The 16,505-nt window shown below is 39.3% G+C and overlaps 1 long non-coding RNA gene across 1 annotated transcript; it reads left to right on the top strand.

Moving 5' to 3' along the window:
- The first annotated feature begins 220 nt into the window (after positions 1 to 220).
- On the top strand, positions 221 to 14,706 carry LOC311591417. Its single transcript, XR_014777099.1, has 5 exons — positions 221 to 1,906; positions 2,203 to 2,266; positions 3,335 to 3,433; positions 14,038 to 14,355; positions 14,452 to 14,706. It is a non-coding gene; the product is annotated as an uncharacterized lncRNA (long non-coding RNA).
- Positions 14,707 to 16,505: the final 1,799 nt, after the last annotated feature.

Raw genomic sequence — 16,505 nt, 5'->3', positions numbered from 1 at the left:
CAGAAGCCCAGGAAGGAATCCTCTTTCAGGTCTACAGAGATCTCCTGGGCGATGCCCTCCAGCTTGCTAGGATCCAGGTTGGCCATCGAAATCTCCTCCATCTTGATCGGTAAACGACTTTGCGGAGGCCTCTGGTTGTCCTCTCGGGACCAGGACGTGTCCTACAGGTAGGCAACTGCTGAGTCTCGCGACAGCAATGGCTAATCCAGAGCCCCAACGGTCGCTGTGCTCTGAGTACACGCACGTTTCGTGATTCTAGGCTGCACCAGGGCCTGACTCACCGCTAAACCGTTGCGGTTCATGCCTCTTCCTCTCACAGACTATCTGGGCGAGATAATAGTTCTTAATCAAGGAAAGAAAAAATTTTAAAATACCGATTGAGAAACATTGCTTCAGAGACTTCCCTTGAACTCACTCATTCGACAGGGACATGCAAGCCTTTATTGTATGTTCTGGTTTGAGGGCAACAGATGGAAAACTTTATGCAGGTTGATGCTTTGAACCAATGAGTATTTTAGGGAGAATTCTGGACAGTAGTCGTGTTCGCAGTAGGATGTGGTACAGGGAAAAGCTCTGTCAATGACATGAAGCACCTGGTGTACGGGAAATAGGGCTAGAGTGAAGAAAATCTATTTTTTGTGATTCATCGAAGTACATATTTATGTACACAGAATCTGTGATGAATTTTCAGTTGAGAAACACACTATGAGTAAACCTTATTTATTTTTTTCTTTTTCCCGAGTAGGGTCACACCATTTTCCCTTGCTGCCTCAAGAAGCAAAGCAGATGGCAGCATTCTTAAAAGGGAGAGTTGCAAACGTACATGAAGTCACTGAATCGAATAGGTACAAAAGTCTCTTCTTTGTCACAATCTCAGTGCTGTTCTATAGGGTGACAATGACTTAAGTCAAAAAACACTAAACTCACAGGAGGACGATAATGAGGAACAGCCATTAAATGTTATTTGTAAAAAGGACTGCTCATACCACACTAAAATTGTATGCATCAGCGCTCAGATCCTCTTTCAGTACTGATTTTTGTTATTTGTAATCTGACCTAGTGGTAATTATATTTACTTACATCAACTTCACATTAATTTGTTTTGAAAAGAATTTGTGTAGTTTTATTATAATTAAAAATGAAATTTATAATAGCTTTTTTTTTTGAGACAGGGTTTCTCTGTGTAGCCTTGGCTGTCCTGGACCCACTTTGTAGACCAGGTTGGCCTCGAACTCACAGCGATCCTCCTGCCTCTGCCTCCCAAGTGATGGGATTACAGGCGTGCGCCACCACGCCCAGCTTTATAATAGCTTTTAATATTTCTTTTTGATTTCTACTGTTTCTTATATACTTTTTAAAAATGCTATATACAATATTAATAGGTTTAGAAAATAATGCTGTCTTTTGATCACTCATTGCTTTCAGTGGTTTTTGAATAGTCAAGCATTATTGTTATATGATGTTATCCATCCTGACAATTATATGTTATTACCTTATGATATTTTTCTTTTGTTCCTGTCCTCTCAGAATTTTTTGGTGCTGTATTTAGTCAGCTGTGCACCCAAACTCTTGAAACATCTACAAAATTGGGTACAATTTTCCATGATGAGTGCAAAGAAGTGAGATTCAAGTCCCTTAACTACACTAGGGATCTCATCAGCCGTGTCCTTGGGAAATGGTTTTCCAGAGCAGGATTCCATAACAGGGGTAAAGCCGGATGTGGAAGCAAGGAGACCTATTGCTTCAGAGTTCACCAGCTACATCCCCTGGGATCTGGGGCTTAGCCATAGCCAGGAAAAAATGAGAATAGAGAGCCTGTGTTCCCCTTCAGTGAGTTCTGGAACAGGATGTGACGCCACACCACACAGCAACATAGGGTGATGTTCTGGCTTTTATTAGTAAACAGGTAAGTAACAAAGCAATAGCACCAGTATGATGCTATAACTGTGCTGTCTTGTGAGAATGCTGGCAAATGGATGCTGAAAGGCCAGGATTGATTTCCCATTGCACCAATCACATGCCTTGGGGGGAAAACATCGGACTCATAATCAAGTGTCGAAGCATAGATTAAGCGATTTATAAATAAACACCTAATGTAAGTTGTATTAGGGATGCAAAAAAAAATGTAGCATGCCAAAATATTTGGAAAGTGTTTTTCGTGTGCATATTTAAAATAATTAACACTTTATTGCTACATCACAGTGAGGCTTCACCTGGAGGAAGAGTGAAAATCCGTGCTTAATATGTCTACACAGATTCAACACAGGTAAGATTTTTTGATACTTGCTTAACTCTAAATCAGGTCATGGTAGGTTATGATCCTTTTACCGGTCAAATGACCATATCAAAGGAGTCACCTAAGGCCATCATGCATATCAGGAATTGAGATTATGAGTAGCTAAGTTATAATTATGAACTAGTAGAGAAAATAGTTTTCTATTCGAGAGTCAGCCCAGTGTGAGGAGCTGTGTGACAGCATTAGGATGGTTGAGAACCATTGCTCTACCTATAAATAAATATGCCATAATAAAAAGGGTAAAAAAAATGTGTGTCACAGAAAGAAGTAAAGAAATCAAATATAAACTCAGAGATTACTTCTAAGAAAGTTCATATATCAAACCATATTGACCGAAAAAGATGAGTTTAGTTAATTTGTGGCCCTGGATATGAAATATCTCTTAATACAAAAGAAAACAGGGTGTTAAGATCGTACATTGTATGTATTCTGTATATATACATTATAGCAATTTGGACTTGTTATATGTTCTTCCTTCTTTCAGTTTTTATAATGAATATGTTACATTTTGTATCTATGTATTATTGCATAGTTTCACTTCACTAAAATCTGGTTATGTCACAAAAATATACAGTATTCAATCATATTCACTAATTTCTTGCCTAATATGTAACTACACTTTTTTCATTTTATTAATTTATTCATATTACATCTCGATTGTTAGCCCTTCCCCTGTCTCCTCCCATTCTTCCCTCCCTCCCACTTCCCCCCTTCTCCCCTCCCCTATGTCTGTGATTGAGAGAGACCTCCTCCCCCTATATATGCTCTTAGAATATCAAGTCTCTTCTTGGTAACTTGCTATCCTTCCTCTGAGTGCTGCCAGGCCTCCCCATCCAGGGGACATGGTCAGAAAAGGGGCAACAGAGTTCGTGTGAGAGTCAGATCTCACTCTCCACTCAATGGTGGAGAATATCCTGTTCGTCAGCTAGGTCTTGGTAGGTGTTTGAAATTTACTGCCTATATTCTCCTTGGCTGGTGCCTTTAGTTTGAGGAGGACACCAGGACCCAGATCTGCCTGTCATAAAGTTCTTCTTGTAGGTTTCCAGGACCCTGTGGATCCTACTATTTCCCCATTCTTCCATGCTACTCTCGCCTAAAGTCTCAATAGGATGTCCTCCCCTCTGACCCACCTTCTTGGTAAGTAAAGTTTTTCATGGGACGTATCCCTTGGACTAGTGTTTTGATATAAGTGAGTATATACCATTTGTCTCTTTTTGCTTCTGGGTGAACTCACTCATTATGATAATTTCTAGATCAATCCATTTGTCCACAAATTTCGGGAATTCCTTGTTTTTAATAGCTGAGTAGTATTCCATAGTGTAAATGTACCACAGTTTCTTAGTCCATTCCTCTACTGAGGGACACTTAGGCCGTTTCCAGATATTGAAAAATCAATTCTCAAATTCATATGGAGAAATAAAAAGCCCAGAATAGCAAAAACAATCCTATACAATAAAAGATCCTCCAGAGGAATCTCCATACCTGATCTCAAGCTGTACTACAGAGCAACAGTAATTAAAACAGCATGGTACTGGCAAAGCAATAGGCTGGTGGATCAATGGAATCGAATTGAAGACCCAGAGATGAATCCACACACATTTGCTCACTTGATTTTTGACAAAGAAGCCAAATCTATTCAATGGAAAAATAATAGCATCTTCAACAAATGGTGCTGGTCTAACTGGATGTCTACATGTAGAAAAATGCAATTAGACCCTTATTTGTCACCATGCACAAAACTCAAGTCCAAGTGGATTAAAGACCTCAACTTAAAACCAGAGACATTAATTCAGTTAGAGGAAAAAGTGGGGAAGCGCCTGGGACACATAGGCACAGGAGACAACTTCCTGAACAGAACACCAACAGCCCAGGCCTTAATGCCAACAATTAATAAATGGGACCTCATGAGGCTGAGAAGCTTCTGTAAGGCAGGAGACACTGTCAACAGAACAAAGCGGCAGCCTACAGACTGGGAAAAGATCTTCACCAATCCTACATCTGAAAAAGGTCTAATATCCAAAATATATAAAGAACTCAAGAAATTAAACACCACCAAACCAAATAACCCAATTCCTTGGAACTAAACAGAGAATTCTCAACAGAGGAATATCAAATGGCTGAGAAACATTTAAAGAAATGCTCGTCCTCTTTAGTCATCAGAGAAATGCAAATCAAAACGACACTGAGATTCCATCTTACACCCATCAGAATGGCTAAGATCAAAAACTCAAATGACACCACATGCTGGCGAGGATGTGGAGAGAGAGGAACACTCCTTCATTGCTGGTGGGAATGCAAACTAGTACAATCACTTTGGAAAGCTATCTGGCTCTTTCTCAGAAAAATGGGAATAGGGCTTCCTCAAGACCCAGATATCCAGAAAGGATATTGAAAGAACAATTCTCAACATCACAAGGAAAATCTAAACAAATCCTCTTACTATGAGCTCGGGGAGGGGGGGGTTGTCTTAAAATGACCGTTCCTCCACATCCAGGCCCACACTGTCCTGGTTCTATGACTGAGCCAGCCCTACTTGGCCTGTGGTGAGTGGCAGATGAAAGGGGCCTGGGAATTTTATGGCATCTTCTCTATTTTGGAAACGAGGACTCTCAATTTGGAAGCTGTACTTTGAGAGGGAAAGTCCAGCACTGGTGGAGCGCTCTTCAGTGATTACAGAATATCTTGCTTCAGTCTCCTGGGAAACATTAGTATATAAGTTTGCATTTCTTGACAAATGGGCAGAAGAAATAGCACGAATAGTTATCTTTACTATTAGTATCCCGTTTGCTCCTAGAGAGTGGTGTCTAGCCACACGTGGTGTACGAGTAGCAAGATCTCAGGAACTGCAAAGACAGTGAGTGGTGCTGATGCTGACTCCAACCCCATCACCTGCCTATGTTTCCCAGGCAAGTGGACAGATCCTGACTGCCAGGCATGCATGGCAGAAGACTCAGGCATCCTGGATATTCCCTCCTTTCTAAGGAGGTCTCCAAATTCTAGGGAAGCACAGTTACACTAGCCTTCCCCTGGATGGGAAGGCCTGGTAGCACTCAGAGGAAGGATAGCAAGTTACCAAGAAGAGACTCGATATTCTAAGAGCATATATAGGGGGAGGAGGTCTCCCTCAATCACAGACATAGGAGAGGGGAGCAGGGGGGAAGTGGGAGGGAGGGAAGAATGGGAGAAAACAGGGGAAGGGCTAACAATCAAGATGTAATATGAATAAATTAATAAAACAAAATAAAAATATACTAGCCTTCCTGAAGAGAGCTGCCTGACCTCAGGGTCATACAGGTGTTGTCATATTTTTAAACAACCACCCTTATTTTTAGTTCCTTAAATCACTTTATCCTTCCACCCCAATCCCTTCCATCACCCCAACCAACACCCAGTGGGAGAGAATAAATCTTAGTGGGGAAATCGGTCATAATTTTCCTTAGCTGCCTTCTCCTGTTTAGTGTCATTCAGCTCCTTGGGTCAAGTCCAATCCTCATTTTAGGATGACTCCAACTTCTACTTGTCCAGCTGCATCAATAGCAGCCAGGAACAGTAGGAGGAAGCATCAGCAGCCTTCATATATCTCAGAGACCCCAGTCTCTCTTTGAGTCTGACTTTTATCCCCACTGTCAAAACCATGCCCTTACATGAGGTTGTTCACAGCAGACAAGCATCACCTGCCCTCTCAGGAGGCAGTTATCAGCTTTAGACAAATTGGAGCAGCCCCCATATGCTACACCTGAGATTAAAATACAAACATGTTTACATATAACCACAAACTTCCACAACATACAGGTTAGACACCACCACCCTAATCTTCTGCCTGTAGGTCCAGCTAGGAAACTGCCAGCAGAGGCGAATTACAGGTTATTTGCTGAGATCCAGACTCCAGCCCATGACACAGGTCTCCTCTGTCAGTATTGAGAAATCCAGCAGGTACCAGGAACCAACAGCCAACACCAAGGACACTGGCTGAAGGCTAGGTTAGTAACTCAATCTGCAAAAGCCAGGGCAATAAGTCACCATCAGAACTCATCTACTTTATCACAACAAATCCAGGATGCCCTAAAAACAGCTGAAACACAAGAAAATCACCTTAAGTCTATTCTTATTAAGACTCTAAAGGCAATTAAAGACAAAATAAACCCTTGGAAGAAATACAGGAAAAATGCAATCAAACATACAGAGGCCTTTAAAGAGAAAACAAATCAATCCATTAAAGAAATATTGGGAAATTCAATCAAACAGGGGAAGGAAATGAATACAAATACTCAAGACCTGAAAACATAAATAAATTCAATAAACAAAACAAAAAACGAGGACATCCTGGAGATGGAAAACTTACGGACTAAAACAGGAACTACAGAGGAATCACCAGGAATATACAAGGCATGTATAGAAAGTAAAATTGAAGAAATTGATACATATGTCAAGGAAAATATTAAATAAAAAATTCCCGACACAAAACATCCAAGAAACTAAGGACATGATAAGAAGACAAAACCCAAGAATAATAGGACTAGAAGAATCAAGATTCCCAGCTCTAAAGTCCAGAAAATTTTTTTAAACAAAATCATTGAAGAAAATTTCCACAATCCAAAGAAAGGCATGCCTTTATACACACAATGGCTCACAGAACACCAAATAGATTAGACCAGGAAAGAAATAAGTCCACCATAAAATAATTAAAACACTAAATGTGCCAGACAAAAATACTAAAACTACTAGGGAAAAAGGCCAAGTAATACAAACAGCAGATGCATGAGCTTCACAGCTGCCTTCTCAACAGGAACTCTAAAAGCCAGAAGGGCTTGGGCAGATGTCCTGCATGCCCTAAGGATCCAGAGATACCATCCCACACAACTATACCCAGCAAAATTTTTAGTCAATTCACATGGAGAAAACTAGATATTCCATGACAAAACCAAACTTAAAAAAATAACTGTGCAAAAGTTGAGCCATACAGAAGGTATTAAAAGGAAAACTGTCACCTAAGAGGGTTAACTACACCCATGAAAACACATGTTATAAATAACATCCTTACAGGAAAAGAAAAGACAAGCACACAAACACACTCGCATCACCCACACCAAAATGAAAGAACAAACAATCATTGGTCATTCATATCTCTATCGACGTACTCAATTCCACAATAAAAGGATAAAGGCTAACAATGCATACATAAACAGGACCTATCATTCAGTTGTATACAAGAAACACACCTCTATTACAAAAATAAACATTCCCTCAGAGTAAAGGGATGGAAAAAGTTTGTACAAGCAAATGGATACGAGAAGCAAGCTGGAGTAACCATCATAATATCTGATGTAATAGACTTTCAACCAAAGTTAATGAAAAGAAATGGGGGAGGTCGCTCCATTCTCATCACAGGAAAATTCCATGAAGAGGACCCCTCAGTTCTCAACATATATGCCTTAAATACTTCAACGTTGCACTCTCACCAAATATGTAGTTCACCTAGACAGAATTTAAATATAGAAACGATGAAACTAACAGATGTCATAAATCAAATGGACCTAACAAATACCTGCAGAACTTTTTACAAAACTAATATACTTTCTTCTCAGCACCATATGGAAACTTCTCAGAATTGGCCTTATAGTTGGTCACGAAGCAACAGAAAAGTTAATTTAAATAACCTGTTGTATTTTGTCAGATCACCATGGATTAAAGATGGATTTTCATAAGAATAGAAACAAAAGAAAGCCTACACATTCATAGAAACTGAATGACCCCCTGTCTATAACCAGAGGGTCAGAGAAGAAATAAATAAATTAAAGATTTCCTAAATTACAATGAAAATAAAGACACAGCATATCAAATATTACGGAAAATCTTATGGGAAACAATGAAAACACTGCTTAGAGGAAAGATCTTAGCACTGAGTAACTTCAAAAAGAAATTGAAGACTTCTCATACCAGCAACTTAAGAGCACACATGAAAGATATAGAAACAAAACAAAACAAAACACACCCCAAAGAGTAGAAGACAGGAAATAATCAAACACAGGGCTAAAAATCAATATATTAGAAACAAAAAGAATAATACATAGAACCAACCAGCAAACAAACAAACAAAATTAAAAAAAAAAAAAAAAACAAGATCTAGTTCTTTGAAAAAAATCAACAAGATAGGCAGAACCTTAGCCAAACCAACTAAAAAGCAAAGAGACCATATCCAAATCAATAAAATATGAAATGAAAAATGGGACATAACGACGACACTGAGGAAATCCAAAGAGTCATTAGGTCTTACCTCAAAAGACTGTACACCACAAAATTGGGAAATGTAAATGAATTGGAAATTTTTCATTATAGATTTCACTTACCACAATTAAATCAAGATTAGATAATCAAGTTAAATAATCCTAAATCCTTTGAGGAAATAAAAGCAGTCATCAAAAGTCTACCAAGCAAAAAAAGCCCAGGGCCAGAAGTTTTAGCCAAAATTCTATCAGACCTTCAAAGAAGAATTAATGCCTGTGCTCCTTGGATTATTCCACAAAATAGAAACAGAAGGAACACTGCCAAACTTCTTTTCTGAAGCCAACAAAGGAAGAGTGTTTCAGACCAATTTCCCTCCTGAACATTGATGCAAAAATACTCAGCACCATACTAACACACTGAATTCAAGAACCTAACAAAAAATATCGTCCACCATGATGAAGTAGGCTCCATTGCAGGCATGCAGGAGTGATTCAATATATGAAAATCCATCAACTTAATCTACCATATAAACAAATGTAAAAGGAAAAAAACATGATCATCTTATTAGATCACAAAAAAAAAAAATTGGCAAAATCTATCACTCATTTATGTTAAAATTCTTGCAAAGATCACGGAAAAAAAAGCACAAACATAAACATCTAATACAGCAAGACTATAGCCAACATCAAATTAAGTGTAGATCAACTTAAAGCAATTCCCTAACATCAGGGACAAGACAAGGCTGTCACTTCCTCATTATCACTTCAATATACTACTTGAAGTCCTTGCTAAAGCAATAAGACAACTAAAGAGATCAAGGGAGTACACATTTGAAAAAAGGACATTAAAGTATCTCTCTTAACACATGATCAAATAGTATACAAAAGTGACTCCAATATTCTGCCTGAGCACACTGACCAGATGATAATCACCATCAACAAAGTGGCTAGATAAAAAAAAATAATAACCCCAAAAAAATCAATTTCCCTTCTATATACAAATAAAAAAATGGGCTGAGAAATTTGGGAAACAATACCTTTCGTAATTGCCACAAATAATATAAATTATCTTGGTGGAACTTGGAGCCAAGTAGGTGTGACAAGAACTTCAAGTCTTTGAAGAAAGAAATTGAAGAAGATATCAGAAAATGGAAAAATGCCCCATGCTCAAAGATCCTATGAATTAACATAGTAAAAAATGGCCACCTTACCAAAAGTGATCTACAGATTCAATGTGATTACCATCAAAATACCAATAAAATTCTTTACAGACATTGAAAGAACAATTGTCAACATCACAAGGAAAATCTAAACAAATCAGAATAGCTAGACAACAAAAGATGTGCAATAAAAGTGCTTCTGGATGTGTCTCTGTTGGGGGGTGTTCTGCTGTATTTTGATGCTAGTTACTGCTTGTTGTCTCTGAAGAACCTTTTGCTTAATGAAAAGCTGTCCCACCTGGGCAGGGCAGGAGATAGGTGGGGCTTAGAGAGAGAGGAATTCTGGGAAGAGGGATCCCCACCAGGAGAAGGAGAAAGACCTAAAGTGAAGAGAGGAAGGCCATCGTGGGTTAGATGGAGGAGAAGCACATGGCCAGCTGCATGGATGGAGAGTCTGGCCCAGATGAAGAACATGAGCAAGTATTTGGGATTATGGATGGGAGGTAGCTTGATAGAAGTTATTAGGAGCAGATGGCATGGGACTGAGACAGGGATCCCATGCCTACCCCACTATGGGAGGTAGTTTAGAGGATTGATATCTGCCCTGTCCCAGGTTAATTAAAACTGTTTTAAAATATAACAAGTGTCTGTGTCTTGATTGATTGCCAGGCCTACAGATAGTACAGATGATTTTTAAAAACAATATGTCTCCATCCCTGATTTCAAAATGTGCTAGAGAGAAATAGTAATAAAGACTGTATGGCACTGGGATTGAAAGATCAATCAAAGGAATTATATTGAAGACCCAGAAATAAACCAACACATCTATGTGCAATTGCTTTTTGATGAAGAAGCAAAAACCTTAACATGGAAAAATAGAAAGCATATCTAACCAATCAATGGTCCTGGTCTAACCGGAAGCCTACATGTAGAAAAATGCAAATAGATCCATATTTATCACCCTGAGGAAAACTGAAGCCCATCTGGATCAAAGACCTCAACATAAATGCAGAAACACTAAATCTATTAAAAGAGAAAGTGGGATCAGTCTTGAACTGTCTGGCACAAGAGACAACTTTCTGAACAGAACTCCAACAGCTCAGACTCTTAATATCAACAATTAATAAGTGAGACCTCATGAAACTGAAAAGCTTCCGTAAGGCCAAACACACTGTCAATAGAAAAAAAAAATGACAGCATACACATTGGGAAAATATCCTCACCAACACTTCTTCTGACAGAGGGCAAATAACCAAAATATAAAAATTACTCACAGAGTTAAAAACCCAACAAACTAATTTTAAAAAGCTGTCAAAACACAGAATTCCCACCAGAAAAAAAATTTCTAATGGCCAACAAGTACTTAAATGAATGCTCAACATCAACCGGGAAGAAGGGCAGGACAAATGGTGACAGAGCCCATCAGAGTCTTAGGATTCAGACTCTGGAGACCAGACTCAGAGGTGCCTATCTAATTCTATTGTCCAGTGCAGAGGCCTTTAAAGGTTAAAGGGCCAATCAGACTATCCCATACTAGACTCAAGTACCAATAGGAATCAATCAGGCTGATATAGCATTGAGGAAATGTGGGGGATGTGGGGTGGCGATGTCCCCTTAGGAGATGTGGTTAAAGAGGTGGGGTGGGGGGACAGTCACAAGCCTAGCCTCAGATCCCTAGTAGATCACAACATTGTGTGCAGTGGACCAGGGACTTTTGAGGAATCTTAGCAGCCTCTCATGCTTCCCTCGCCATCCTCTGTGGGACTACAAATGGCTTACTTATCTCAAGACTCCCCACAGAACAAGGGAAACACTCCTCCATTGCTGTTGGTAGTGCAAAATTAACCTGGCAGTTTACCAGAAAATTGAAAATAGTTCTACTTTAAGACCCAGCTATACCACTTCTGGGTATATACCCCAAATATGCACCTTAGACATTAAGGTTTATACTAAATTTAGACATTTCTAGATAGCCCCATTATATCATGGACTCATGGAAAGTTTAAACCAACTTGCCTATGTGTGTGATGTATACCAAGATTTATGGTGCCATCTGGAGAGAAGGCTTATCTGAGGCCACAAATCATCTTGGGGCCGTCCCCTAGTGAGGCATCTGGAGGTCCACAAAGATATGTATTGCTACTATAAACTTTCTAAAATTGTTGTCTAAAAACTAAAATAATTTAACTTTTAAAACTATTTGAATCAGATCAGGAATTCCAAGATCAGGGATCAATTCATCTGAACAGAGTACATCTTCAACAAGATCCCATAGGAAGTTTGTTCAACGAGCGCTGGTCAATACCCAGAAAGTGATGGTTCAAGACAGGGTTTCTCTGTCTTGGCTATCCTGGACTCTCTTTGTAGACCAGGCTGGCCTCAAACTCACAGCAACTCACCTTTCTCTGCCTGCCAAGTGCTTGGGTTAGAGGTATGCACCACTGTGCCTGGCTCCAATGCCAGATTTTGAGAGGTACAGCAATGTACAATCGATGGGTTTGTCAAAAGTTGGAAAAAATTCCGGGTGCATCATGGTACAGACATTGCAAAATACAAGGTCTGTTCCAGAGATTTCTCATGCCTACCTAACTTCCCCAAATCAATCGCTCTTGACACGAAGTCAGAGGCTGGAAGCAATTCTGGGGATACATTGTGGTACAAACCTAGCAAAATACCAGATAAACTCCTAGAAAGCACACATGCCTAATGAACTCGTCCTAGACCCCCAACACATATGGGGTACTTCATGTGAGTCCCATAGCAAGTAGAGCAGGGGCTGTCTCTAACATTGACTATATTGACTGCTTTGGGATAACTTTTCCTGGCTGGGCTGCCTTGTCTGGCCTAAGTGGAGGAGGATTCACTTCAAACTGACACGACTTGATGTGCTGGGGTGGATTGGTTTGTCGTGGGGGATGCTGAGGGGGCTTTTTCTGAGGATAAGGAGAGGGTGAAGGGGAAGAGGATGGGAGAGCCAGACAGGGAGAGAGGAGAAAGGGATTGAGATTGGGGTTTGAAGTGAAAACATAAAAGCATGAATATAATTTTTAAAAATGGGGAATATAGGAATACCACTAAGGAAATATACGATATATGTGACATAAGATAAGATAGAGAATGATTTAGGTACAAAATTTGAGACTTACCTAGATATTTTAGATGGTATTTTATTCAAAGCTGCCAAATACAAATCAGCTAAAGATGTTGAGTGTGACTTTACCTATTTCTTTCCTTATTGTTTCACAACTGTTCTAGCTGTATGTAGTTTATTAAATAAAGTTCATATGCATTTGAAAAAAGCATATATGAAATTTGAAATACTACTCTGCAGTCTACCTGACTAGTGCACATTAAAAGTGAATATCAACAACAGAAGAAAGAACTGAAAGCTTAAAAACTCATAGAAACTGAACAATTCAACAATAATAAAAATTGTTTCCATATAAAAATTAAGAAAGAAATAAGTGAATACCTAGAATTCAATGAAATTGAACACAAAGCATACCAAAATTTATGAGGCACAGTGAAGGTGGTTGTTAGAGGCAAACTTATAGCACTTAATACTGACATAAAAATAAAGGGAGAGATATCATACCAGCTCCTTAAAAAATCACCTGAAAGCTCTAGAACAAAAAGAAGGATCCCACCCAAGAGGAATAGATAGGAAGAAATAATTAAACTCAGGCTGAAAACAATAAAATAGAAAAAAAAACCAATGTAAGGAATCAATGAATAAAGACTTGTTTCCTTCATAAGATCAATAAAGTTGATAAACCCCTATCCAAGGAACTAAAGCACAAAGAGATGTACAAAAATGCCATAGAAATTAGAAAAAAAATCGAGGTTTCATCTTCAGATCTTGTTACTGACAGGCTGTTGCCTCTGTCTTCCATGTGTACCAACCCTCACAGATGGACGAGGAAGTTCTAGGTCCTCCGGAAGACAGAAGGAAGGGCCTTGGTGTGCGGGATTTACAGTTAACATGTTACAGTAGTGGGTATGCTAAGTAAGCTCTGTGGGGATTTTTATTTCATACTTCATACTTAACTTTCTCTGTTGCTAAATTAGAATAATACATTCCCCTTGTTTTTAAAAAAAAAATCTAGGGAATGGGTCATCAAATAATCCATGTTTGTCACTATTAAGATCTTCATATCAGTGGTGTTTGGCTTCCCCTCCCCCCCCAAAATTTTTTTTCTATCTTACAGTTCTGTGTGTACATGTGGCCTGGTCATTTTCTGTTTGTATATGTGATATTATTTGGAGACACTTGGTCAAAGAAAATTCAAAAACTAATGCATAGCTTCTATTTTTATAATCACTTAAATCATCATGATAATTCATCCCTCTGCTCCAGATTCCTGGACTCCCTTCGCACCCTACCACCGCGGGAAATCAAACACCAGACGAGTTCTTCAGGAAGTCCCTTTGCAGTTCAAACACAATCGAAAGTTTCTGGAAATTTGTGATGGGAATAAGTGTCCTTCAGGGCCAATGTCACGTCATCTCCCTCATTAGGAAGTGTCATGGATACCTTGACATCGTTTTGACCTCAAGGGAATAAGGCCTTTTCATACGTCATCCTGTGTTGGTGGCTACGTGGAGACCGGCTGTCTGTCTACCTGACCACTGAGATCATATCCAGCATGTGCCATCACAGAGACAACTTTCCCAGGTGAGTCTTAATATCTTCCCTTAAACCTGAAGAAGATAGGAGAGTTTGTTGCCAGCTGTTTTAGTGCAGTGCCCTGAACTTGGCTCTCTCTTTCAGGGACACATTGCTGCAGGCTGAATGCTGACAAAAGTGTGGATCATCATTTTCCTGAGCACTGTGTAGGTGGAGAAAATGCGCAGAAGAGGAGCCCCTGTGCTTAGTCTCCAGTCTATGACAATCATCGCCAAGAGGGATTTGCTGCTAGATTCTTAGTACCAAGAGGCAAGTGGGGTCTTTTGGTCTTTTGTCTAAAATGCTTTAGGAACTCTCTCTCTCTCTCTCTCTCTCTCTCTCTCTCTCTCTCTCTCTCTCTCTCTCTGTATTTCTCTGTCTCTCTGTCTTTCTCCATTTCTCTCTGTCTCTGTCTCTCTGTCTCTGTCTGTCTGTCTGTCTGTCTGTCTGTCTCTCTCTCTCCCTCTCTCTCCCTCTCTCTCTCTGTCTCTCTCTCTGTCTCTGTCTCTCTCTCTCTCTGTCTGTCTTTCTCTGTCCCTCTCTGTCTCTCTGTCTTTCTCTGTCTCTCTCTGTCTCTGTCTCTCTGTCTCTGTGTCTGTGTCTCTGTCTCCGTCTGTCTGTCTGCCTGTCTGTCTGTCTGTCTGTCTGTCTGTCTCTCTCTCTCTCTCTCTCTCTCTTCCTCTCTCTCTCTCCCTCTCTCTCTCTCTCTCTCTCTCTCTGTCTCTGTCTCTGTCTCTCTCTCTCTCTCTCTCTCTCTCTCTCTCTCTCTCTCTCTCTAGACAAATATCAGGTCTAAAGAGTGAGCTATAACACATGGCATCATCTCAAGCTCCAAGAAACCAGAATCGAAAGATCTGAGAGCCCTTTGCTTAACTTTAGGTTGCCTTATTTACTGTGGGTCAAGGCAGAAGTTGGTAGTTTTCTTTTGGAAACATTGGTGCCAAGGGACACAGTGACAGACGGCAGTTTTTACTTCTTTTGTGTGCAAAAGCAGTAGTGATGGTCTCAGGTTTATTTATGTACATAAAAGTGTTGGGAAAATCAGACCCTTGGTATTTTTTTTTAATTTTATAAATTTATTCAGATCACAACTCAATTGTTATCCCTTCACTTGTATCCTCCCATTCCTCCCTCCCTCCCACTTTCACCCTATTCCCCTCGCCTAGGTCTATGGCTATGGGGAACCGTGGGAGACCTCCTCCCCCTCTATATGGTCATAGGCTATCAAGTCTCATCTTGGTACCCTGCTTATTCTTTCTTTGAGTACCATCAGGCCTCCCCACCCAGAGGAAGTGGTCAAATATGAGGTACCAGAGTTCATGTCAGAGTCAGTCCCTACTCTAAACACAACTGTGGCTTGCATATTTTAGCATCACATGGTCAGGTTTGATTATTCATGTCTATACTGCTGTAGCTTCTACCTGCAAACATGTCTTTCATCTCCATCTTCTTCTTTAGACCCATGAGTGCCTATATCATTTGTGCTTTCCATTTTATAGACAATATTACATACTGTGTACATAGGTGTACTCAAATTTTATTTCCCATATATTTAGCAAACTGTGATAGGATACTGACTATATTGTTGGTGTTAATATTACCTTAATTTAGTAAATTGGAAAGTTCTCATGCCTGGGATCACACTATTGGATGAGCCTTTGCAGTTATATCATAATCACGTTTATGTAAAATGAATGTTTTCACATGTGACTAACACTGTGACCTTTTGATACTTATCTTTTTATGATTACATATACCAATTGCATGTTTTCGAAGTTAATGGAATATTCCAAAAATATACAGGAATTTGTAAAGTAGAGCCCAAAATGGTAATATGAATAATATGTTTTTTAAAAATTAGATGTGGAGTAATTAAAAGAACAAACAATTTTACTGCACACAGCATGACTGCAACACTTCTATAGCCAAAGGCACATGCACTAAAGTGAATAAGACATATAAAACACAAACACATACACAAAGTTAAAAACTAAAAGAACTCTTAAACGTATTTTATTTTTACAGCTGAACAAATACAAGTGTATATAAAATTTGATGTAAAATTATTGTATCTGAGTGGTTATTGGCTAGCATGAATTTTATGTACAATGAAGACATTGGCCTCCATACTCGTCCTGATATCTCATGCTGAGTGACAT

Source organism: Acomys minous, assembly GCF_964271855.1.
Source record: "Acomys minous genome assembly, chromosome: 20".
NCBI classification, from domain to species: Eukaryota; Metazoa; Chordata; class Mammalia; order Rodentia; family Muridae; genus Acomys; species Acomys minous.
Note: the sequence above shows the minus strand (reverse complement) of the source record. Positions and strands in the feature narration are given on the sequence as shown.